Source organism: Euwallacea fornicatus, chromosome 2 (genome assembly GCF_040115645.1).
Source record: "Euwallacea fornicatus isolate EFF26 chromosome 2, ASM4011564v1, whole genome shotgun sequence".
Lineage (NCBI taxonomy): Eukaryota > Metazoa > Arthropoda > Insecta > Coleoptera > Curculionidae > Euwallacea > Euwallacea fornicatus.
In genome coordinates, this window is record NC_089542.1 from 3,741,065 (window position 1) to 3,766,091 (window position 25,027).

A 25,027-nucleotide genomic window follows, 5' to 3' on the forward strand; every position below is an offset into this window, starting at 1 on the left:
TCTATTAGATTATGGAAGAGCGCTCGATTTTATTGCATACGTGGCCGTGAATTTAATGGATGATCTGGCTATTTTAAATAGAATTTTATCTACCTGTCGGAAATTCTCTGTTCGCTTAATCTCGCGGTAATTGTCCGAAAAATCGATTCATATGCTCCTTTTCCCATGGACATTGCCCATCACCGACTTGCAGGTTGGCGTAATACAACAAGGATACAATAATGTTTTTCCTGAAAAATAATTGATAGCATTAGAGGGGTGATTAGAGGAGTAAATGAGTTGCATAATGAAAATCCAGTTAGGCCCAACACTGCAGCACTAAACACGAGAATACGTGGAGCATCTTGCTGATTAAGCAACGGGTGTTCTAATTCGGGCTTACTGCGACGCTTCAGGAATGCGCTTAAAAGGTTAATTAGAAACTAAATCCCAGTATTACTCGAAGGGCTCCAACGCGAATTCATCGCAAATTACCACCATTTGTCGTCTTGCGTTTTATTAAGCTTATTTTTCTAACATAGCTCATGACTCACTTTTAACTAAATTATTCTCCGTTTGCTTCAGTCTGGTGTGAGTTTTTCCTCTAGCACCTGAAGCATCTCTGTTCTTAAACTTCAGGAAAAATTCCGGATCCTTTACTTCTCAAAGGCGAAAAAAAATTATATACGGTTATATGTGACCGTTATATAGAAGGTGAATAGATAATGATCTGTAATACATACTCAGTGACATTAAAGTCGAGCACATTCCATTAGCAATAAGTTTCCTGGCTTTTTTTCTCCTTTGAGCTGTACAATTTACTTTCACATGCATGTTTTACATTGGCATAAGAATAGACATGGATAATCGTTGTTAAACCAGTGAGATAAATAAGTTATTACGGGTAATCAATCTTAATTATTTTTGTATTGTGAAGTGTAATTTGTAAATTATATTAGACACTTAGTTCAAATTAACGCTATTAATAATACTATGACAGTTGCATAATATAATATTGGTATTGTTAAATAGTCCAATTTAGCGCTAAAGCCTGTGAAACAGGACACGATGAATGGAGAGTTTAAATCGGTCCATTGCATTGGATTAGGATTGTCGGACCAGGCAAGCCAATACTTTCAATTAACTTAGAGATATCTTCTTCCTCTCCTTATACTCACTAAATATTAAGAAACCTTTTTCCACTTTTGAACCAAATTCGGTGCAATTTGTAACCATCCATTGATGTTTTGAATCCATCAATATGAAATATGTCATTTCTACTATCACAGTAATCTTCTTTTTAATATTTGATACCAATATAATTTACTCCACTAAATGAAAAATCTACCTGAAAACCGCCAACTGGAAGTAAGAATCGATACACTCTCCCTCTGCCTTTCTCTCCTGAACAAAGACTTCCACAGGGTTCGCCACTCTTACCCCTGCTTTATGACATATACTGCCACGACACATACGACTATTACTTACAAGGTAAATAAAACATGCAGACAAAAGATCGCACATATTACAATATACTGACGACACTGCACTTATTGTTCATGACAAAAATACGGAAAAAGTCGTGGAGAAACTTCAGATGCTAATGGACAAAACGGTGAAATGGTTTTATAGATGAAACGTACCATTAAATTCCACTAAAAACCAACTCTTACTCTCAAACCACCAAATCAAAGCCGATTTACTAGCAATAACAACAGATTGACACATAACGGAACTAAAGAATGAAATGAAGTACCTGGAAGTAATAATTGATGCACAATTAAAATTTACAAAGGGTCAGAGTAGAAATCGCCAGAAACACAAAATATTTCCGAACATTAACATATAAGGACAAAAGCATCAACACTAAAACTGCAACAAGAATATACAAATCTATTTGCCGACCACTGTTAAACTATGGCCCTATTTACTAAAGGCTAATGCAACAGAGAAAACTAAACAATATATCCACACAACAGAACAGACTGCACTAGGACTGGTTGCAAAAATAAGACACCCCAAAAATAAACAACCCCCCCAACAAATTACTATACGAACCCACACATGACAAAAATCACCGAAAAACTACTACAACTGCAGAAAAAATGGAAGGACAATCCTCACAACTCGACTGTACTAAAACCACCTTGCTTAACAAGAGAGACAAGACAATCTCGCTTCCTCTTTCCGTTTAACACACTGTTGGAACACTTCCAGATCTAGATCATAAGTTTGATTTGTAATAATGTTTAGTCTAAGTTAAAAATATGTATCATGGACAGAAACACTGGTTTGGTAGATAGCCTTTTTCCAAGGAAATAAAGATTGTTTAGGTTAGTTCAGGTTGTATTGGGCACACTATATATACAACATGTTTCCTAACTACGTGTAAAAAATTTAAGAGCGTAATCGTGGATGCATTTTAAGTGGAAAATGTCTAATAAAAAATGTTGGCAAATGCTTCGTTTTCAAAATACAGGGTGTTAAAATTTACAAAAAAAAAAGAAGTTTTCCTTGAGTATTTCCAATATGGCTTAAATTGAATTTTTTAATTTCGCGCATGGAATCGTATAGTAAAAAGCCCCACATATACATACACTCAGATTTTTTCTATGATACAGTGACGTACACTGGAGATATCTTTATTATTCTATTTACTCGCGAAATGTGCGACACTGCATTTGCAGTTAGTTAAGACCGATTTTTCTGTTCTTTGTTTCAACCAAGACCAGAAAAGTGCAAGAACGCTTTATTAATAATTGATCAGTACAGGTTTACTTATTTCAAGATGAAAACAAATTATTTGAAAATTATAAAAACTTTTGAAAATTACCAACATTACTTATAATTCAAGCTTGAGTCCTGTCACTTTAAACGTTGGAAAAAAACAATTAATATATTATATTATTTTCTAATATAAAAAATAATAATTATGCTATTTTTATATTAGAAAAAAATCCAATTTGAGCCATACTGCATATATTCGAGGAAAAAGTTTTTTTGGATATTTTAACACGCTGTATATACACATATTGTTAAGGTGTTCCTTCGATAAATGAAACACGACAAGGACAATTTGTTTTATGTAAAATGGACTGTATTTAACTTTGCACTTATATCAAAATAATGAAAGAATCTTGGTCTAAGTAAGGAAGAGGGAGAATGCTTAATTGGGCGGGTTACACAGTATGATTCGGATCACATCCCGACACCGACGCAGCTTTCACCCGAAACGGAGAAAAGAAGAGAAGAGAAGAGCAGAGAGCGAAAATTGCTCCGATTATTCCTTAAGTACTAACCCCGAAGAATTCCAACCAGGGGCGCACCACCACCAAGAACCATTTTAAGCTATGGCTATACCGAATCCCATAACTCGTGGCCATCTGGGGAATATCTATACTAGTCGCTTTTCTGGAAATATCGAATAAGTATCGCAGTACATGGGCGTAACTTAAGGGAATAAATGCTAATACATAATAAACCTAACATTAACAACAATAAAAAATAAAAAGAAACAAAAGCCAATAACTTAGAGTCTCTAACACACACATATATATATATATATATATATATATATATATATGCAAACAATAAATATAACAAATCACACATAAATACCAAATATTCAAATAATTCAAAACGTTAGATTTATATTTTTTATGAGATTTTTTAAACACTCAAGAAAATTGATGACCCAAAAAAGTCTATTGAAACTGTCTTCTAAATTAATTCGACTTGTATTTTCAGTGCAGGAAAGTGAATCTACCAATTTTCTAATGAAATTTTTCATTGAAATGAAAGTTTAAATTAAGTCGAAATTATTCAAATGGAAAGCATAAACTAGGCGTTACTTGTAATAGAATTTTAAGCGTATTTTGGCGGCCAAATTAAGTTGAGTATCCTGAGGTAAATTCGAATAAAGGAAACAAGTCTAGTAGGGTCGCAAAATATTAAAATTTTTCCAAATAAGAGGAGAGGGAAATCGTTCATAACAGTATATTTGTAATTTGAAGCCAACAGACAGGGTAAATTTTGGTCCTGAGGCTTCCTTTTCTGGATTCTGTTATTTTATTTGCGAAAATAACACGACTTTGATTTGTGCTTGACGTTTGAATCTACTTTTCCAATCATAAGGAAAATCCCTATCTTCCACTTCACATAATTACGAGCAATCGCCTGGAAAGTGGAAAAGTACCAGTTAAAAATATTACAAATCTTGACAAGTACATGCGGTTTTGGAGGTGGTTAATTAAATTTTGAGTTTCTTGTCACATTCCCCTTGCCAACACTCCCATGTAATTACTATACCATCATGCCTTTGTATGCTATTCCAACCCATTACAAATCTCGGCTTGCGATGAGTTGCAGGTATTTTTCCCTGCATTCCCTAAATTTCTGAATTTTCACTGAATAGATGAGGTTAAAAATTTTGCACATTCTTAATAAAAATTGGCGTGTGCTGAATTCTAACCACATCATTTGTCAGATTCGGCCACTGTCCCTGTCCTTTATCTTTACAGGGAAGAAACATGTGCGTTCGATAGTAAGCTGAGATCTTCCTTGATAAAATATCAGGTTTTCGACGGTTAAGCCAGTTCAGCTTAGCTGACATAAATGTTCCGTTTTTTCATATATTTTCTTTGCTTACCTTACTTTTTTCATTTAATTATTTTCGCTTCTCTTTGCTTGGTGTCATTGATGTGCAAATTAGTAATAAAATTAAACCAATATTTGATGAAAGAAAATTCTTGAGGAAAAAATGTAAAACCCCTTTAATTCAATCTCGGAGGCAATCAAAATCCTAATCAAACAATGAACATCTACTTTGATCCTTCGCACCATTTTAAGCTTTTTAATTAATTCCCGCTTCTTAATTCAGTTCTATAACGAACACAAAATCAGCAGGCTTCTGGAATAATTTATTTCTGCTGGCACCATCTAAAACGCTATTAATTAAATTTCTTCAGTATATTACCATCTAAAGAGTGGCACATAATACCGGTCCAGTTTACCTAGCAAAAGTTGTAGGGTAGGAGGAGGTTCGAACTGAAATATTTCGAACAGTTTTTTCACCCCATTTTTAAGAGAAAACCCGGAGATGAATTATTTTGGTTAAATTTCGTGGTGATGAAACGTTTGACAGGAAAATCGATTCGCCCTAAAGGTAAAGGGCCTGAAGGGAGGGCAATCTCCATTTCATTGTCGTTAGACGTGGGCTTTTGGCCCAAACGTGCTAAGAGGCAGTCGAAAATTATTAAGCAGATAATTGGATTGGAAGCACCTCTTTAGCAGTTTAAATCTGAGGATTTATTAAGTGCTTGATTAACGATAGCTTTCATAGTTTTAATTAAAATTGCGTTGCACTGGCATTACTAGCGAGGGATATACTAAAAAGTAAGTAAAAAATGTATGTATATTTAAGTAATAGTGTGCGGTATAACTTTTATACCCACACGTGCAGTAAACATTTTCAACGCACGTACGTTTAAAAAGTTTTGACACGTCCCACTTTGATTTGCCTGTTAGATTCAGATAGCAAATGCACTTGTAGGAGAAAGACAATTTAGTTGGCACAAACGGTTAATGGGAGAGAAAATCTAGGCAAAACTGCCGAAATAACAAAAATAATAGGATATTAACGAGTTATACTGATACCAAATAACGAAACCACACATGCTTGTCCATCGGTATTAATCCGTTTTCCTCGACCAAGCTTTGTGTGTATGTCTGCTCTTTTGCGGCTTTATCAAATAATGCAGTAATTGAATTGAACTGTACTTTCAGTTTGGAATGTTGAATTTTTCAGCTCTTTTCCGGGCCACCACTGCGTAAACCACTTTTGATTGGCACTGTTTGGAAATTAATCAATTTAGCAATTAACATTCGAATGAATTTATTATGATGCCGGTTTGTACCTAACCAATAAAAGATGAATTAAACCTAAACTTAATGCAATTTAACCATACAATGTTTTTTTATTTCATCGATTTCCTCTGCGAGCCCTCGTTATTTGTTACAGCTGTTATAGGATATTCGTTTCTTTTTGGGTAAATGTGAGATTTACTACATATTTGGTCGCTATTGTAAACCGCAATGTAAAATACAGTTTTACACTGGATAGATTTCCAGGATAAAGTTCCATAGAGTTTCGGCTTACAAAGCATATAAACTCCATGGATTTTGGTTACGTTTTAATTTGTAGTTTCGCCCATTTTTCTATTCCACGTTGTATGGACGTATATTCTAACAAAGGCGTATGAAGTTTCTACTTTTACCACTCGCGCTCAGACCAAATATGCAAATGAATCATTTAAAGATTTATTCCGAAATGTTGGTAACTGCCTGTCGAAACTGCTGAGTTTGTCCACTGCGCTTGGCAAACATACCAGAGAGGAACATTTTAAGCTTCCGGATTTATTTATCGAAAAAAAAATTTTTTTGTAAATCCCAATACTACAGCAGAGTTTATGTAAGTGTATATTTTATGACCCACTAACTCCATAATTAAATGAGACTGAGACGGACGAATCATGAAAAATAAGGAGAGAAGGAATTTTTTTGAAACACAAATTGAATTCAACAATCAGCCAGAAACAAAATATCATCGCAAAAGCATCGTCCTCATCACTTTTCTTCTCTCCATCTCCTTTTGGCATAAGCCGGGAAGATAGACGGAAGCTAAAAAGCTCAAGACCAAATTTCCGAAAGCAGCCAGATACATTTAATGCAGGGGAGTAAATAGCCCCGAAAGCTGAGGTAAGTTCTCGAGAATTCACTGATGCTGCAATAATGGGTTAAATATATGACGAACTCGTGTCTCAGACTGGACTAGTATATCTCATTCAATATCGCTAACAAATGCACTATTTCACTACTAAACAATTTAATATCCCTTATTAAAATCCCTCAGTTCTTATATCTCTATTAGCCTAAGACTCCCTTACTGTTGACGACTGTCTCCTCAATCAGACAAAGATTCTATGACAGGAAGTTCGAAAGTATACTTTTGAACATACAAACGTTCGGACAAACAAACATACTAAAATATTCCATTCATGAAAGGGGACAATAAATCGCACCGTCCAGCGCTCACAGTAAACCCCAGCGATAAATTTTTTGTCTTTGTTTGTTACTTCCGGTAACCTCCCGCCAGGCGCAACAATACCTTAATTGAAAAATGTCAGTGAAATGATCAAAACACGCAGATGGCCAATTTATAATCTGAATAAAATACCCCACTTAAGTCAGATTTTAGCCCCTAGGAATACTTTAAATTCCAGATAGTATGAGAAACGTTTTTCGAAAATTCACATTTGAAAATTTTATTCAAAAATTACTACCTTGCATAGCGCTACTTCCTGAATGACATTTGTGCGCATGATAGTGGCATCAAAAGTTTAAAATTTTTTATTTCGATTCGTTATTTAACAACGTAATTAAGGGTTAAAGTTAAAGGGGCATCACGGTCAAATCTCCCGCAGGTTTATTATCATGTCCGTGTAATCATTTACTATCTGATAAGGAAACAATTTAATTCCTCATGGACAGGGCCGTAACCGCGTTGCAATCAGTTATCTTCGGTTAATAAGCTGTTTACTGCTTTGAACAAGTCTGAGAGATATGTTTCTTAAATTACACATAACAGATCTTAGCTATATAATTTTGTACATTTATTAACACACAATTCACCTGGCTAACTTTACCTTTCTGTTAAATTCAATTAAGTAACATAACGCCATTTATTCTACCTACGTTCAGGCTTATATAGCGGTGTAGTTGGTCTTGCTCTAATTTGTTCACACCTGAATGCCAATTCGATAGTTCATAAAAATGTAGTAAAATAATGTAATACGGGAATAACAATTTTGTAAGATTTATTGGTTTAAGCATGCTTATGTGTAGGCTGTAAGTTAATTTAGATTTCCGGCAGCGAATTCTTATCGAACGCTTTTACTAATGCTTTAAACTATCGACCTTGTTTTTAATTGTTTTAATTTAATACGTGTGCTTTAGAGAAAAGAGTCTTATTTTCTAATCAGGATCGTGTCGTGTGTGTAAATTAGTACGACAGAGGTAATATGTAGATTTCAATGAGAAATTCCATACTCGACAATATTTGGTTCACAAATTAGGGAAATGGTAATTATGTCTGAACATGGATACTTCTTAACACAAAAATTTTAATTATGACGGCAAAAACTGTAATTTTTGGAGGAAATTGGTTGTATTCGCCTATTGTCTGTTCGATTTTTGTTTTCCTCCAATGTTCAAGTTTCTCCAGTAATTTGAACACGTCGAAAAGTCAGCGATCGGAACAAGGTAACTTATGATTTTTAAGAAAATCACCGGAATTTGTTTGCAACAGACGCAAATCGCAAATGTAGAGAGGAAAAGAACCGAGATGATGGAAAAATATCGTTAAAATGAAAATAACTCGAAGAAGACGCAAAAAGCTCCAAAGTATTAAGGAAGCTTTCAACAGCGCAGATGAAATCGATCCCAAAAAGTGAAAGATGGAAGAAAGGCACCATCATTAACACGCCGTACCTTCCTCTCTCATCTTCTTGTCGGAACTGCTGGTACTCTTTTAGTACATTTTTCTTAAACGTTCAGGTAATATCTCAGCGCTTATGTTTGTCGCTCGTAGTAGAGTCTTCAGCAAGAAGGTTGCACGAATGCAAATTAAATCAATGGAGAGCGCGCGTGCACGCAGTGCAAAACCGCTTTTTTCGTCTCAAGTTGCATGAGTGTTAAGTAGTCTAGAATTATTGTTCCATTTCGGTGCTAGGAATTGTATTTAAGGACAAAATTTCATGAAACGCATCCTCGAAGATACGACCCAAAGAATGAAATATTTTAATACGATACAACACTGCTAGGAATTAAAGCCAATTAAATTATTGTGATCGTGATAGATAATTGCACCAGTGCAAATTGCTGTTGTCATTCGTCAGTGATTAGTTTAATGCATAAATAAGAAACTTAGTTTGTCAACAAATTGCATTGTTGAACTATCAAGTATGCCGATGGCATTACAACGACTGATATCAGTGATGAATTGAAGAGATCTAAAAATCTAAAACATATAACATATAATGTGACACAGTCTAATGGAATATTTGCATGTTTCGACAAATGGCGAAAAAATAATAATATATGTGTATTATAGTGTTTGAATTTACATCCTACAACGTAAAAATTTTATCCCTAAATTCAGCCTCGTTCGAATGGCGGATGAAACCCCAGAGTTTTTTAAATTGGAAGTATGGATTTGTGATACCACAATTGAAAGATATTTTCATTCGCTGTTCAAAGCTGCTATGGTTTTAAAGTTTATTATAAAAAATACTAAAAAAAAAATAAAATTCAGGTAATGACAAAAGTTTCTAAATTACGTTTTGTACGTATACGCCCAGAATACACCACGAATGAAGAAAAAAAAGGGTAATGCACTCAAGAGACTTTCTCTTTAACATCCTTTTAATATTGGCTTTGTTATCAATCCTATTATGCTAATCTGATCCAATTAACGCTGGGTCAGAGAATAACATTGTTTTGTTCAGGCGTTATTGTTATTATGAAAAGTCGTATGAATAATAACCTCAAGGACGTGTAAAACCGACTATGAAAGTAAGTGTTACTAATTTCTAGAAGTTTTTATATGGATCAATATTAATTGAGGCTAATAAAAGTTTTCTAATTTAAGACATTAATATGATATATAAAAAGATAATGATGATAATGGTTAATGATATGTTGCAGCCTATAAAATATCGAGAGGTAGTTAGGAACAATGAAGTCGTACATTATAACGTGTTACACCGTACAGCTCTAAACTGTAACCGCCCCTGGTAACTTTTTAATAAATCATAAAATACAACAAAAAATACTATCTTTTAACGTTAATTTATTTTGTAAAATGCTGTTTACGTCAACGATGCCAATAAATGGCCGATTTAAAAAAAATTCAAACATGGGTCAAGTGACACCTCAAATTAAAAATCTTTTAAAATCACGTTCAATATAGTATTACGATTCAAAATCTATTGTTAAGTTTTTGAGAAAAAAGCTATAAATTTGGTAAAAAATTCAATAAAAACACAGGTAAACAGTGCGTAATTTATGAAAAAACTTATTTGTTCATTGATAACTTTTTTTTCGAATTTGCGCTCACAAACAGTTTTTGATTATTTTTATTTGTTTATTTATTTTAACCAGTAACTGTATATGTGAGTTTCTTCAGTTTAAGTAAACTAAGAATTTCATGAGTGATATTGAATTAAATTAGTATGGGAGTAAAAGGCGCATCTAAACTGTGTAATAAATTAAAATTTATAACGGTGTGGTAAAATAACCGTGTTATGCAACATCGTTGCGCAAAAGCTTTTTGGGGCAACTCCCATACACAAACATAACACAGTCACAGTGCAGTAGCAAAATCTTTGTTATTGAGTTAAATTGCAAACATTTATTTTAAAAATAATCCCTGGGATTAGCATGAATGCTGTTAGTCAAGGGGAATGGAAAATAGACTTCGCTAATGGCAAATCGTCGGGGGTTGTGTCCGGCCTGTGCCAAACAAATTATATCGGATAGTATAGGAAGAAAAGTATACAGGAGCAGGGAATTCTTCAGTGACTACAAAATATCATGTTGCCATGTTCGGTCGAAACATTTCCTTCAAACATGATTTTGTTCTGACGATAAAAAATATTACAGTTTATCAAACTTTCCCATGAGCTTGTCCGTATGAATTCTTGCATGTGTTACCAAAGTCAAATATTAAGAAACTTTTTTAATCAGTATACTTGTAGGACAAGCATTTTAAATGTCATAATCTAATGAAATTTACACCAAGTTCGTTTTCTCCTTCTCCCTTTTCGTTTCTTCTGGCTTTGATTTTTTCATAGTGTCTCTCTTAGCGACTGTAGTTAAACTCATAACTTACCCCTCCATCCACAGTTCACAAAAACTTTAATTCTAATCATTCCCTATCGGTTCAGCATTTTACTGCACCGTGTATCCTTTCCTTAATCGAAGGCTTAGTACTACAGACCTCTTATGGAACAAAAAATTCAAACCAAGTTCTTTAGACTGTTCCCTGGCCACACCTCGTCACTTGAAAATATTTATTATTCAATTAAATAAGCATGCCACGACCTTTACTAAATCACTATCTGATTCAAAACTCATTACTCCATTTCCCACCTTAATAAATCTAAGAGTCTGTTGCCAAATGGCCCAGCTAATCTGCAAATAATAGTCAGTAAGCAAACCTGTATTGTTCAAACATTGCAAATTTTGCATTTTGCAATGAAACTTTAGATGCAATCACGTTGGCTGTATTTTAGATAATTACTTGTGTAGACTAGTGTCAATAAGGGGGTTGCTAATTAGTTCCTCTGACCTGCTCTGTTGTTGGTCAATCCTTTATGCAATTAAATTATTTGCACGTATAAATTTGGTTAACAAAGATTCAAAAACTGGATTTCAGCTCTCGCCCTCCCTTTCTCAGTAGAGGATGATAGCCGATAATACATGTCGTATGTGCTTCAAATCGCGTAACTTTATTCACGTCACAAAACGTAACGATTGAGAATCGCCTCACGCGAAACGACAACTCATATAAATTTAATATGTTAAAAAAGGATAAAGACATATTTGAATTTCTAAATATAACCCTATTTACTTGCACGGTTGTCGCTTAATTTGTTGGCGTTTTGAAATCAATTTGGGGTTAAATTTCGGCGGGAAAAATGCGTGCTTTGGAAAACTAAAATTGTGCTGGTGCTTATCTATTATCGTTGTTGTTATTATTGTTAGTATAATACACAAGTTTTCAAACAATCGGTGTAAAGAGCTTGTAGCTTTTCCGCTGCATATTAATTTCGAAAACTGTGGCATCACTGTTAATATGATGCTTGTGACGTGCATAAAAAGTTACGTCATTTGAACCATATATTCACTTCGGTCGTGGAGGTTAAAAATAAAATAGAAAAGTAAACGAGGGGAATTTGCCAATTTAGAATCCATTAAAATCCCTATCTGCCTCGATTAAGATATACGACTAGCAATAAATTAATATTGTATTCGAACCTCCGGATAATTAAACCAGGGCAGTTACGATTTTTCTTAAACTTCGAGAATAATTTGAGAATAAAAGTTTGCTGATCCAAGGAACCCGCCTTTCGGGATATCGTTTTTGGAATGTCGACCGATCGAGGACTTTTCCCTAGACTTTGAAGAATTTTGTTAGTGACACCCAAGTAAATTGCATCGGCCAATTTATTAAACGCAATTAATTTTGGTTGAAACCATAACTAATCACAATCAACTTCAACAACGCGGCTCTGTGACTTCCTGAAGTTGCGTTACGCGACATTAGTTAATCTTTGAAACAAATTGGCGATATCCAGCTTCGTGACTTGGATGCCATTAAAATCAAATATGAGGAACGAGAAGTGATCCCGTTCTCCGTATTTTTTGAAATTATTTTTTAATCCTTGAGCGCGTTTGAAGTCTCTGAAATTTCAGATGGGTTTTAATTAGTTCGTACTTTCAGTGCTAAAATCCAAATTGTAAATTCGAATGCTAGATTAAACGAAAAATACTGCAGAAATCGGCTGCAACGGACCTTTAAGGGCCTAGTCTTTCCTTAAATCGGTCTTTCATTCATTATAAGCGAAGTTCGTTAGGGCGACCGAGAACAAAACTTGTTAATTCAAAATCTTTGTTTTAACCAAATATCAAATTATACAATTTTTGTTTGCAGTAAATAGGTATGTATAGTAAATTACAAAAAAAAACCAACAAAATCTTTTAAAAAATCGAAGTTTAGGTAAAAAAAAGTCCGTTATTTGACTCCACAACTTGGGGTTCTTCGATACCTTTTCGGTTGTTTTGCTTTGCAAAAGATCTATCGCATTTAAAAACTTTTCATTTTCTGCATCAGTTATCTGTATTGAATATGCTACGATATTCAAAGCGCAAAAGGTTTCTTGACCTGTGGGAATTAAAACTTCATCATTCCTGTCAACTTCTTCTTCATCACTCGAACTGTTTTCATGTTGATCATTAGCAGTTACTTCAACAATGTCAATATCATTAGGATATTCAGTTTCTTTCACTTGTTCATCAATCATGTCATTCATATAAGTTAATTTCTTAAAATCAGAAATGCACCATTTTTTGAGCTATTCGCTTAAGTCGCCAGGAGCTCGCTCACAACAGCCGACGGTTCGTTATAACCGAAATCAAATCTCCAGACAATAATAAATATGATATTTTATAACCGAACGTTCCTTATAACCGAATAAAAATTTATAGGGACTTTTTTCTTCGTTTATTCCTTCGTATTTGACGTTTTTGTTCGTTCGTTATCACCGAGGGTTCGATAGAATCGAATTCTACTATACAATTATACAAATGAGCAACAGTGATCAGCATCGGTTGCAACGTTCTACGTTGTTTGGGGTTCAGTGGATAACATTTTTATGTGAAAAATTAGACATAAGTCACAAATTTCTGCCAAAGGGATCTGGTAACTTTCTATTCCTTGTTGGGTACTGGTGCCGATATTAAAACCTAGTGATGGGGCGAGTAGTAGTCACCTTTAGTCCACACTGATCGTAAACGTCTTCCTCACACATGTACCATTCCAAAAATTCAACAGAATTCCCAAAAGGTTCTGTCATAAGGTTTTTTAGGTTTTTCTTCAGGATTACTTATTCGTGTTTTCCCAAATGATGTTGCTGTTAAAAATAAGCTGACTTCTGACCCTTGGTCTCATTTACTATTACGCGTTAGATCTGGCCTTTAGTTCCGCTTGCGTGAACGTAGTTTTCGTTTAAACTGCTCGAAAATTTTATTTTATTTGTTTTGCCGATTTTGCTTCGCCGGTGTTGCCGGATCTACGATTAATGTTTAGGCAAAAAACTCGCTTTCCCAAATTTCTCAGAGGTTCGAGCCTTACTAAAACTTAATGATTTTTCAGTAAGTATTTAAAAAATCTTACCTTAACCTGTTTCACGTAACCCTCCATGTTTTCTACTTTTCTATTTTTTTCGGGACTTTCCTAGCATTTACACGTACTTACTTAAGCCAATATTTGTTGGGCATCCTACTTAAAACATTTATGTTAACCGCATTGGCTACTCCTCTATAGGAGCACTTATGTGCGATTATGGTGAAAAACTTGAAACTTATGATGATGTTCACTTCCAGAAATATAGCAAAGAGATGCAATGAAATTTTAAAATTTAATCTTCCTTTCATCGTAAAGCCGACGTTAGACTACTTGAATGAAAAATTAAAATCTATCTAACATCGGGTTCTCGAAATCAAAGTTTCAAGAAATTCGAGTTTCGAGGCAAATTTTGCAAAATTCTCTCTTTTCCTCGAAATTTACTAAGGTAATAATTATTGTGTCTAATTTCAAGTCGGTTAAAATAAAAATTTAAATTTCATTTCACGGTTTAAGCTGGCGTTAATCGAAACGACATTGTTTGGATATTGTAGATTTTGTGGTAAGCCAAAGACAATATCACGTAGCTCCGCTGAATTTCGTAATTGCATTTCCTGGATGGTGAGTGACCTTCAGCCTTGACCTGTCTTGAGCAAGTTATATAATTAACACGACATTAATTTGAATCTCCTAGTAAAAAATGTGAACGAATGAGCCAATAAATAATGAAAAAGCCTTTTTTTAATAAAGATCCTTTTTGTGGGTCGATCAAACGAATATTTGTATTATAAATGTGCATAGTTCATCAGTTGTTAATGATGTTTGCACAATTATCTTCGATGTTTCCATTGACTGGAAATGGCGTTCAAGCTGTTGGAATTTGTCAGAAGAATGTTTGATCATTACAGATTCGTCCACTATTTCCATTTTAAGCTAACTTGTTTACACATGGCGTTCTACAGACAAGACCAGGAATATTATTCTATTTTAGAAAAAAGATAAGGAAAGATGACACAAATAAATTCAGTAATTTTTTGATAAAGCCCTGTAACTTCGTTTTATCAGGCCTTAAATATGTATTGACAGTGAGATTTCGGAAATTTCTGTTTGATTGATGGATAGAATGATTGATTTTTTTAAGTTATCGCTTCAATCACGTTATTTTGTTTCCCCACTGCGTTTCGTGTATTTCGCCTTGTTATTAGATCAAAGTCGAGCATTTTATAAGTCACCTTTCTGCCTTTCCTATTTTCAGATAATAAATCTTTCACTTTACACTTAACCCTTTCCAGAAATTTCGATTCTTTCTAGCGTTAAAATATTTGAATTTTTTTTTTTCGTTTTCCACCTCAATTTATTCAGGCAATCTGGGGCGATTTCGCTTAATACCAAAATTCAAAATTAAATTTCTGGGTAAATAGCTCTCTTAGCTCTTGTGGCTGGCAAAGAACGAATTTTCTTCGTACCCCGTAAATCGGGCATCAAGTAAATAATAGGTTATTTTGTGGAATTAAATTAATCGCGAAATTAACCGAAAATTTACTTTGGGGGCCTATTGAATAAAGTAAGTTTGCTACACTCATAATCATGCCTGTATTATTTGTGTTCCCGAAGAACAGTTACCGCCATAATTAGGATAATTAGACAGTTAGTCTTCCTTTATTTTATTCGAAAAAGCATTTTGCCTGCAAACCTACAAATCGCTCACCCCCTTTATTATTGTGAATATCTGAATAAGCGAGACTAACTGGATAATAGGCGTTTTATCGGCAGATCTAAATTAATGATTCACTTAGCTATTTGCGAATGAATCATTGTCTGTAACTCTAACGAAACTCGATGGCAATGTATGGTAAAATATGGTTTTCGGTTCTGCCCGTTTAGGCACGCAAATTTGTTGTGTAAAATTGGAGAATTGCTATAACATCCTATTTCGAAGGTTTCACGCATTAATGCTTTTTGTCCCGCTCAAAAATTGGCCAAAAATTTTATTTAAGTAATACGACATTTTGTTACCGCGAAAACGAATTGATTAAAAAATTAAAAGGATTTTGACACACTTACTATTTAGGTCATTTCAGTATTGCGAACAAAGATAAATCTGCACTCAGAAACTCTTTAAAGATGACCACGCCAGTCTTAAATGGGAACGTTTCCTTATATTAAACGATAGATAACATCTCTATTTAAATGACACTTTGAAATACTAATGATTATCAATGCTTCTTCATTTTATATTCTTTAAACCTTTTCCCTTTCCTTACAGCCACGTACTTCCGAAATTGTAGGAACTATTATTATTCCTCTGTGGTAATTATGATGTTCAATGTTCTGATTTGGATAACAGCGTCGGTTTAATCACTGTTCGTTAACCGCAGATTTAATCTACAAAGAACAAGGACATGTTGGTATACATCAAATGCTGGGGAAGCTTTTGCTGTACACACAATGTTACCGCAGATTGAATGAATGTAAAAACAATATTCAACATCTCTGATACTGAATTAAAAAAAAAATTGGAATGTTCGGGGTTGTAGCCGATACAAAAAAAGCTTTAGGGCGTACCATTCCAACACATGTGTTGCTTCAGTTTGGCCGATTTTCTACCCCTTACCACTTTCAAGATTTATGTTTAAAAATTGGAAATAAAACTCAATTTTTTAAATTGCAATTTTTCCTTAGTTCTGCTTGCGAATGAATCTGACATTTGAGGCAAAAATGTTATTTGTTGAATCGCGTCAGTTAGTCACACACAGACACAAGTGGGTTAATTAAAACGAATATTGCTTGTCATTGTTAATTGGAATAATTAGCGAAATTGAAATTCACATCATTAACAAAGTGACCAACGGTCAAATCAGATCAATATCTTTGCTGTAATCCACTAAATTTAATTAATAGAAAAACGTATCGCTTATCTTTTAAAATAATAGCTAACAACTTTCATTCCTCAAAATTGAATTGTTGTTCGGTCGTCGTTGTAAATAAAGTAAGAAATAAAAACTTCTTGGTATGTCAAGATAGTTAAGCTAACGGTATGAGAGGTGCGAAGAAGGTGCAATCGAGAGACGCTGCGGAACAGCATAAGGGTAGTATTGGTTGTGGAAATATACTCCTCCTAATCCCCAAGGGTAAAAACATAGTGAAGCATCACACCGCACCAGGCACCTCGACACTCACCTCACTGTTCACCTCCCCAACAATCGAATATGGCCGCTGATTAACACAACGAGGAAGTAGAGTTCATTTGTCTAGTTGCATAGGAAACCAGTGATGGTAAAAATGTTATCTAATTCGGACAGTGACAGAGACTCGCCGAATACCTTGATATGGTGACAGTGATTAATTATGCTTTGTTTCTGTTAACATCACCACGCATTGCGTTTCTCTAGTTTCAACGTACGTTGGGTTCATTCAAGGGACCGAACATATGGAGCACCGCTAATTAAACGCAATGTGCACCATCGCCGCATAAAAGGAGTGGGGGATTGAGGGAACCAATCGCAGAACGAGTTTCGAGCGTCTGGTCGCTCGAAAACAAAATAATTTGTTTATCACTTTGCGGCGATGTAAGGGGCGAGGTGCGCTGCTAAGTGAACAAATCCAATTTGTTTGGAAGAGGACCAACTCGTTAGTATAATTTTACATTTCTCGTAACAACTGCGCCTCTTGAATTAAAAATGACATTAACATCAATTATAATTGCACCTCGGGTTTCGCAAAGTGATCAACTCGTCCGGGAAACGTTTCGCTTTCCCGATGATAGCGGCTTTGATGCGATTGACATTCGCGCGAATACTATGCAGTCAGGTAAATAAATTCGAAAACGTAGCACTCTTCCACCTGTAAATTTCAAAGTAAATTAAGTTTGCATGAGTCTGCCTAATAAGCAGGAAACTAGAGATAAGGAATAGATCTTCCCGAGAAATAAGTGCTTCGCCTCGGAAACGTGTGTACAGCTCCCTGGATCACATATCAAAATATTTCAAGTGGAAACTTCTGCAAGATCGCCCATGTTTGAGCAGGAACTAAATATCGTGATGTGCATGCAGGATTAAAGGATTTTGGTTTCCGTGCCAAATCGAAATCGCATTTTGGGTAAATCGGTCCATGTAGAACAGGTATGTTACTTTTCCTATAATATCTCTTTGTTTTATCGTCGAAATCGTCCATAATTAAACGATTACCTGAATCGGACGCAAGGAACGGCTGGAACCACGGAAGTCCCCTTACCATCACAAATGGACAATGCTAATTTGGTTGTCTCTCAACTATTTAAGCAGGAACAAACCTTAAGCCGAAACCTATCCGCTAGGGGCTGCAGTCGCAGTTTTGCATTCTTCCATATTTCCATAAATCCAAATTTATAAAACGTGAGAATTAAGCGCTGTAGGCTTCAAAAGCCAAACGAAAATTCCCATTGAAAACTTTCTTTAGGTTCGACAGGAAGGCCGACAAGAACGACATAAAAGGAATTGTGCCTTTTATTTTTAACACTAAAGCAAACTGATGAAAACCCAATTCGGGTCCCCTGCATTTTACTCCTTCCATTCAGGAAAAAAATATATATTCAAAGCCGACCATTTATTATATGCGACAGGTCTTCGTGAATATTTCTCACTTTAGAAACGGCGATTCTGTCAATTTCGAGAAAAATGATATACATCAACCACGACTGAACAATTAATAACTTATTAAATAATAAAGAGGAAAATATTTCGCGTGAGCAAACTGGATTCATGAACATAATAGCGGTCTTGTTTGTTGTTGTATACGTTTGCCAGGAAAATGGGAATTCCGAACAGAATTCATAAATGAAATTCGAGTCCCAAATTGATGTACTAAAAATAATGAATATTTGTTTGTATAAATGATATACAAATGTTCACATAATTGTTTCTCATGCGTGTGTTTCAGTATTAGTGGGCTTGAAATTGAATACATTTACGTTCAAGTGAACTTAATAAAATACATTTCGATTTTCCCGTCAAGGAGATAGACGTGTTGTTTAAAATTGAAAGAAGTTTCACTAAACTGCGAGATAAAACGTTTCTCAATGGTTTCACAATTACCAGAGTAATTTTTTGAGAATAGTTCGAAAACTTTGAATTCCTCTTTTTTTATTAAACTTACTTTGAGTTAATTCAAGTCACTTCGCTATTAGAATATCAGAAATTTTGCGACATCAATTTGCTTTCGTGCAGAGAAAACTGGATAAGCCAAGTAAAATGAATGCTACCTATCTTCAAAAGGAAGTGGTAGATAAACTATACCTAGCAAAGCTTTTCAGGAAAAAGGCCCTACAATATCGCTTGCAGCCCTAAATTCAGGAGCGCTAAATGTAGCTTTTTGCTGTGTGTTTCGTGTCATTAAAAGGTAATTTTTTTAGTCGGTAAATCGGAAAAAAGACCATTTTATACTCTACACGGTCACGTCTTTGTTTTTACGTCCTCTATAGAAACCAGTGAAATAACACAAATTTTCTCTAAATTGAATATCGATGTACCTTTCACTCACTGGCTATTCCACCAAAATAAATAATGCTAAAAGTTTATTGACTTTCATGACTCAAAAAGTTGCGTTACCGAAACGTTAATAACTTTTACTTTAATTTTAAAACTTATGCGCCGATAATATGTTTTACTTACAGTTATTCTTTTTTATTTAATGGACTATTTATAGTTATTCTTTATACAATTTCATGTCAACTGAGTTTGGCTAGGGCGGCTTACAACCATTTTATACTATATGCTGAAATAACAGAACAGATTAACGGAATAACGCTAAACAGGATAGATTTTTAAACAATCGCCGGAACACGTTGATTTTATTATCGAAGAGAAACCATTTTTACGTAAAATTGACTGCGCCTCTTTCAACCTTCTACCCCTCAGGGCCACCCTCTCCAATATCTTAAATGGTAAAGGGGGTCAAGCGATGCATCATTTTAAAGAGCTTTTCATTCTCTGCGTTTTGGTACCTCATTAGTTACATTTTATTAAGTTTTCAAATTGACACTCCGTATATTTGATTCATTCGTTCTAAGTTTTGTAATTAAGTCCTGAGAAATATTGGTCGGTGACTGTCGACGGAATTGATGCACATTCGAGCTCATTCCACAGCTTTTTCCATGATTTCCATTAAAACCTGTGCCGATAAATTATTGCCTTCGTCCAATATGTTCTCCTTTGGGGCTGTCACGATCTGTGACTTGTCGTAATTTAAAAGAAGAAGCAAAAAGAATCTAAAATTTCAAATACAAGAAAATCTTGTTACTTTTTGCACCGCTGGCGGTGGTCGCTTGGCCGATATTATTTTTACAATTTAATATTGGCAAAATTGCCTAAATGGACATGATCGATTCCTTTCATGGGCAAGCAAACTAGTTGCAGTGATAGGGAGTCAAGTGATTATTTTCGCACCCTCTTGTTCATTTGTGACGAATACAGGTTCATTACAACTATTTTTTCTCTAAACAACTAAAAACGCAAAATAACCATATCTTTTAGGTACGCGGATGCATGAAAAATAAAAATAATTTCATAAGCTGGCTATAAAAAATAGGTTCAGGATTAAAAAAATTAATAAATTTATTATGGTTGATCCAACACAAAACGCCGGATAAAAATTGGATGACGTATTTTTAAGGCGATTTAAAAAAGTGCTACGATGAAATCTCATTAGTTCTCATCTGCCTTGAATATAAACATGAAAAAGATATAATGAAAGGATAATAAAATTTGTAAGAAAAAAACTAAAAATATTCAACATATTCAAAAGTGGAACAGTATAATTAATCTATTTATTCAAACTAAGGTAGTGGCTAATAGATCAAGTTCAAGTTGAGTTACTCATAAAAGACTACCAGGAAGTCAGTCACATTATGGCCTATGCCTCATGCCAAACAAGCTTTACAGTACCTTGTTAATTCAAATTTAGTTATACGGAACAAACTTTAATTAAAAATAAACTTCAAGCTTGCCTTCATCTACGTACCTAACAGTTCACTATAGCCTGCAAGACAGCCGTCAAGACAACAAAAGTTTCTTTGCAATTTGTGTTCCACTTTGCACGTTCATGTTATAATTCACTAGTTGACATGTCTAGCCAATATTCCAGCAAAAAGTGGTTGCAGGCAGCTTGTAGCAAATTTGAGTTATACCATGAATAACACATTTTTCGGAAAAAGTTACTTGACTTGTTGATGCTATTTGGGGTATTTCAAGATTATGTTATATCTATTAGCTTGGTAGAGTTATTTGAAGACCTGTGAAATTTCTTGTATTGCTGACTTGCCGGACACCACAAAGCACGGACTCGGGAGATACTTAAGCGAAGCTTATTCCTTACGAACATGCCGGTCTATAGTGAGGATCAATGTCACATTTTTCTTTTCGTAGTTGATAATTCATCCTCCATATCTAAAGCGATCGGTATTTTCACAGAAAATCTAGAATTGGAGTAGTCTACTGGATATGGGCTTTCTGTCGCATCATACTTTAATACCACAATAGCACCCTCATTCACTGACACCTTCGTCATTTCAAATTCTATCATTCCCCCTTTCAAAATTCGAAAACTACAGTTTCAGGTATCTTGAAAAAAATCGAGCTGAATCTTTATCCCAGACTATGCTTTCCTCAAGTATAATATGGTAGCCGTCCCAGTTCGACCACCAAAAATAATTCGAAAGATAAATCAATCATGTAGTTCACGATGCTGAGTGAAACTATATGTTCCAACTTCAGTTCTCGAACTATGGTGTCCAGCGACTGATTTGTCGTTTTAGTTCTCTGGTTCATTAGACTGAAGAGTAAGTGATCGAATAAAACCCAGTTCAGCGTGGAACTGAGGGGGCCCGATCGAATAAAACTAAATGCCATTGTATTATTCGATGGTTTCTGGAATGCCAAAATGAGGATCAAGTATACGCAGATATGTGGTCGTGGTTTCAGCTGTCACGAGGTATATTATCGAGTCATCGCCTGGAAAGCACCTGTAGCTATCGCCAATATCAATCAGCGCCGGATAATCGCTGACACTACCGATAGCTACAGGCGCCTCGCCGACGATGATTGGATAATATCGCTACAATGAAACTGTCATCGTGAAAGATTGCTACTGTGTGAAAATGTTAAAGGAATACTTACTACTGCATATTAAAATACTTCTGTGAGCAATACATTACATATTTAAAAAATTATTATTTCTGATTAAACTACATAGAATTTAAAAAAAAAACTTTTTTCTTCAAAATAGTGAAACTCATAAATAATATTATTTACTTGGCAGTTCGAAAGAAATAAATAAATTAAAAAATGTCTGTTAAGGGTAGTTAGAAAACTGCTCTTACTTATAATCGATTTTAGTGAAACTTATGAGTTAAAGTCTCTTATGGTATGATTATTATCAACAATTTTGGACCCCCCCCCCCCCCCCGGACCACCATATCTCAATAACGATGCTTCGTCAGATATGTTTATAGGAACTTGTTTTACTATTTTTGACTCTACTTTCATTTTATTAAGTTTCGTACTAATTTTTACAAACACCCTGTATTTTGAGACAATAATCACTGCGTATTTACCATTTATAAAAACTTGTGTAGCAATCAATTCAAATTTATAACTATAAAATATTCCACCCGGAATATCGCTATTTTCGACAATATCCGTTGATTAAAATGGTTCCATGAAAACCTGACGTAACTTTTAACACTATTTTTTTTTATAAAAAAAAGAAAATAATGATTTAAATAGAAATTGAACTGAATTATGTGTGATTATTCTGTTCAGCACGTACCTGCTGAAAACGTATAGCGATGTTAATAAGCAAACAAGTCATCTTCCAAACATGTACAATGGGTAACATCTTGTTTCAACTGTACTTTACTCAGGTAATTTCCTAAATATGCAGCACAAATTTAAAGAGATTTTCCTTAAGTCAAATAAGAAGAGAAGTGTTTATAAACTCATGTTCTTTGTCGTAAAACACAATGTAAAAAAATAATCCTAATATTTCCGAAAGAGTTCGGCATTCATTTAACGGTAGACGCTACTTAACACTCTGTATTCAAATGAAAGGAAGGATAAATACCATTAGTCCAAAAATGGTGAATCAAAATTCCAATTTAAATAATTACATAAACTACACTATTTTCCTTTTCGAGCATACTGATTTCAAGATTTTAATGAGACACTGTAGGTTACCTAACTGATTATTAAAACCTGTTGGGTTGTAATAAGCGAATTTTTGGGTAAACTCAACTGACTACACGACACGAACCTAATTTTGAATATACTGAGATAATTATTTAGAAAAATCCATGTTTCAGACACTTTATATTGCGTATGTCCCACTTAAACCACTTAAACTAGTTCCAATATTAATGTTATCCTTAAAATCCAACTATTAAATAGTATTGATACGGACTATGGAGCAATTCGTGTAAATCTACTTGAAGGTATGTATGGCTATAACACTGATAAAAATTCCCTTTCACCATTAACAACTGGTATGGACCACCTTATGGCATGTATTGCGAGTACCAGTGCCCCGCAGCAATTTAACGTAAATTCATTTGTTCCTTTTTGTATAAAATATTTAATTTACTAAATAGAGAGAACGTACTACAATAACCGTTATTTAATTGATACGACGAGGACACAATTGAAGTTTCTCAAGAGATTTTTATTGCTCGATATCAGTGAGTGACGAGAGGATCTAAAAAAATTATAGTTATATCATAACCTATATTTTATGAGTTTCTGTTAACAATAATTGGTAAGCCAGACTACGGGCATATACTGAAAATAAGCGTAAAAGAAAAAACTAAACAATACATACAAATTACACAGCAAATCACACTTAGACCAATGGCCAAGATTAGACATCCAAATAACCCTTCCAACCAAAAGCTTTACAAACTGGTAAACATGATAAAACTAAGGGTGAGTTTGATGAAAATATAGGAGAAATAGAAAAGCAACCCTCGCAACTGGGTAGTAACCCTGTCCGGATAACCAGTCTCACAAAGCATTCGTGCTTCTCACTCCCTAACATAACCCTATTCGAACATTTTCATCAATGAGCTAAATAATTCAATTTATTGTATATAAATGTACCTACAAATGATTTCAAGGGCAGAAAGACCTTAAGGTCGATAGCCCGCTTCTACTTGTAGATACAAAGATTTAAATAAAGAAATAAGTAGTTGGTAAGACATAAATGGTAGGATTGATATAGGTACACAGAAAAGGTATTTTTCTTGGCAGCTTGTATACAGAAGGAACCTCATTGAAACCTTATCTATTGGTTTCACACACTATATTAAATTTTTGGCTTGTTATTGTTTTTTTTTATTGAGTTTTTGAGATATCACCTTGAAATTTTGTGAATTTGTTGGCCACAAAAAAAAAACATTATTGGCCAAGAAATCCAAATTCCAGGAAATCAGAGACCGGTGGCGTAGCATAAGAAAGTTTGTGCGATGAAATGGTCGTTGCCCCGAGAAAAAGCACCAACTGGTGGGTTTTGACAACGATTTTTAAAATCTGCGTGCGCAGCACTAGTGGATGGGCGAAATTTCAAATTAATGCCACAAAAACTCAGGCAGGGGGGGTAAAATTTTCTAAATTAACACAAAAAATAGCATTTGCGACTTTTTGTTTAAATAAGGAGCCATCTTATTTGAACCTAAGCAGTTGCCTCCCAAAATATTTGCACTCTTTCTGCACAATCCCGCATTGTCAACACAAGTTTGCTCTCTAACTGACTTTTCCCAAGTAATTTGCATTGAAATAAGCCATCAGTTATACACAACCTTTGTTCCAACGACAATCGAGATTTCACCGAATATTACTCAGGTTCAATTTACTGGTACCCACTTCAGCAAAACTTATTGGCTAATGCAATCAAAGAATAATGAAAATTCTTCACGGCTATTTGATAGTCTTGGGAAAGATCCACATAATCCCCGAACAACGTTGAGAAGTTCAATTTTTTTTCTCACGTGGTTATTGTTCGTAAAATGCACTAATCCCAGAGAGAAAAAAAGGGCTTTATGAAGGTTGCTTAATTGCAATT

The 25,027-nt window shown here is 34.5% G+C and overlaps 2 protein-coding genes across 2 annotated transcripts in view; both read right to left on the bottom strand.

Moving 5' to 3' along the window:
- The window catches only part of LOC136348772 (glucose dehydrogenase [FAD, quinone]-like), a 43,902-nt gene that overhangs the window by 4,199 nt on the left and 14,676 nt on the right, over window positions 1-25,027 (bottom strand). The window lies entirely within an intron of this gene.
- LOC136348759 (probable 2-oxoglutarate dehydrogenase E1 component DHKTD1 homolog, mitochondrial) overlaps window positions 24,583-25,027 on the bottom strand; it is a 50,504-nt gene continuing 50,059 nt past the window's right edge. The window contains exon 17 of the mRNA XM_066299901.1: window positions 24,583-24,593. The gene's annotated coding sequence lies outside the window, so the exon portion shown is untranslated. The remainder of the gene's footprint in view (window positions 24,594-25,027) is intronic.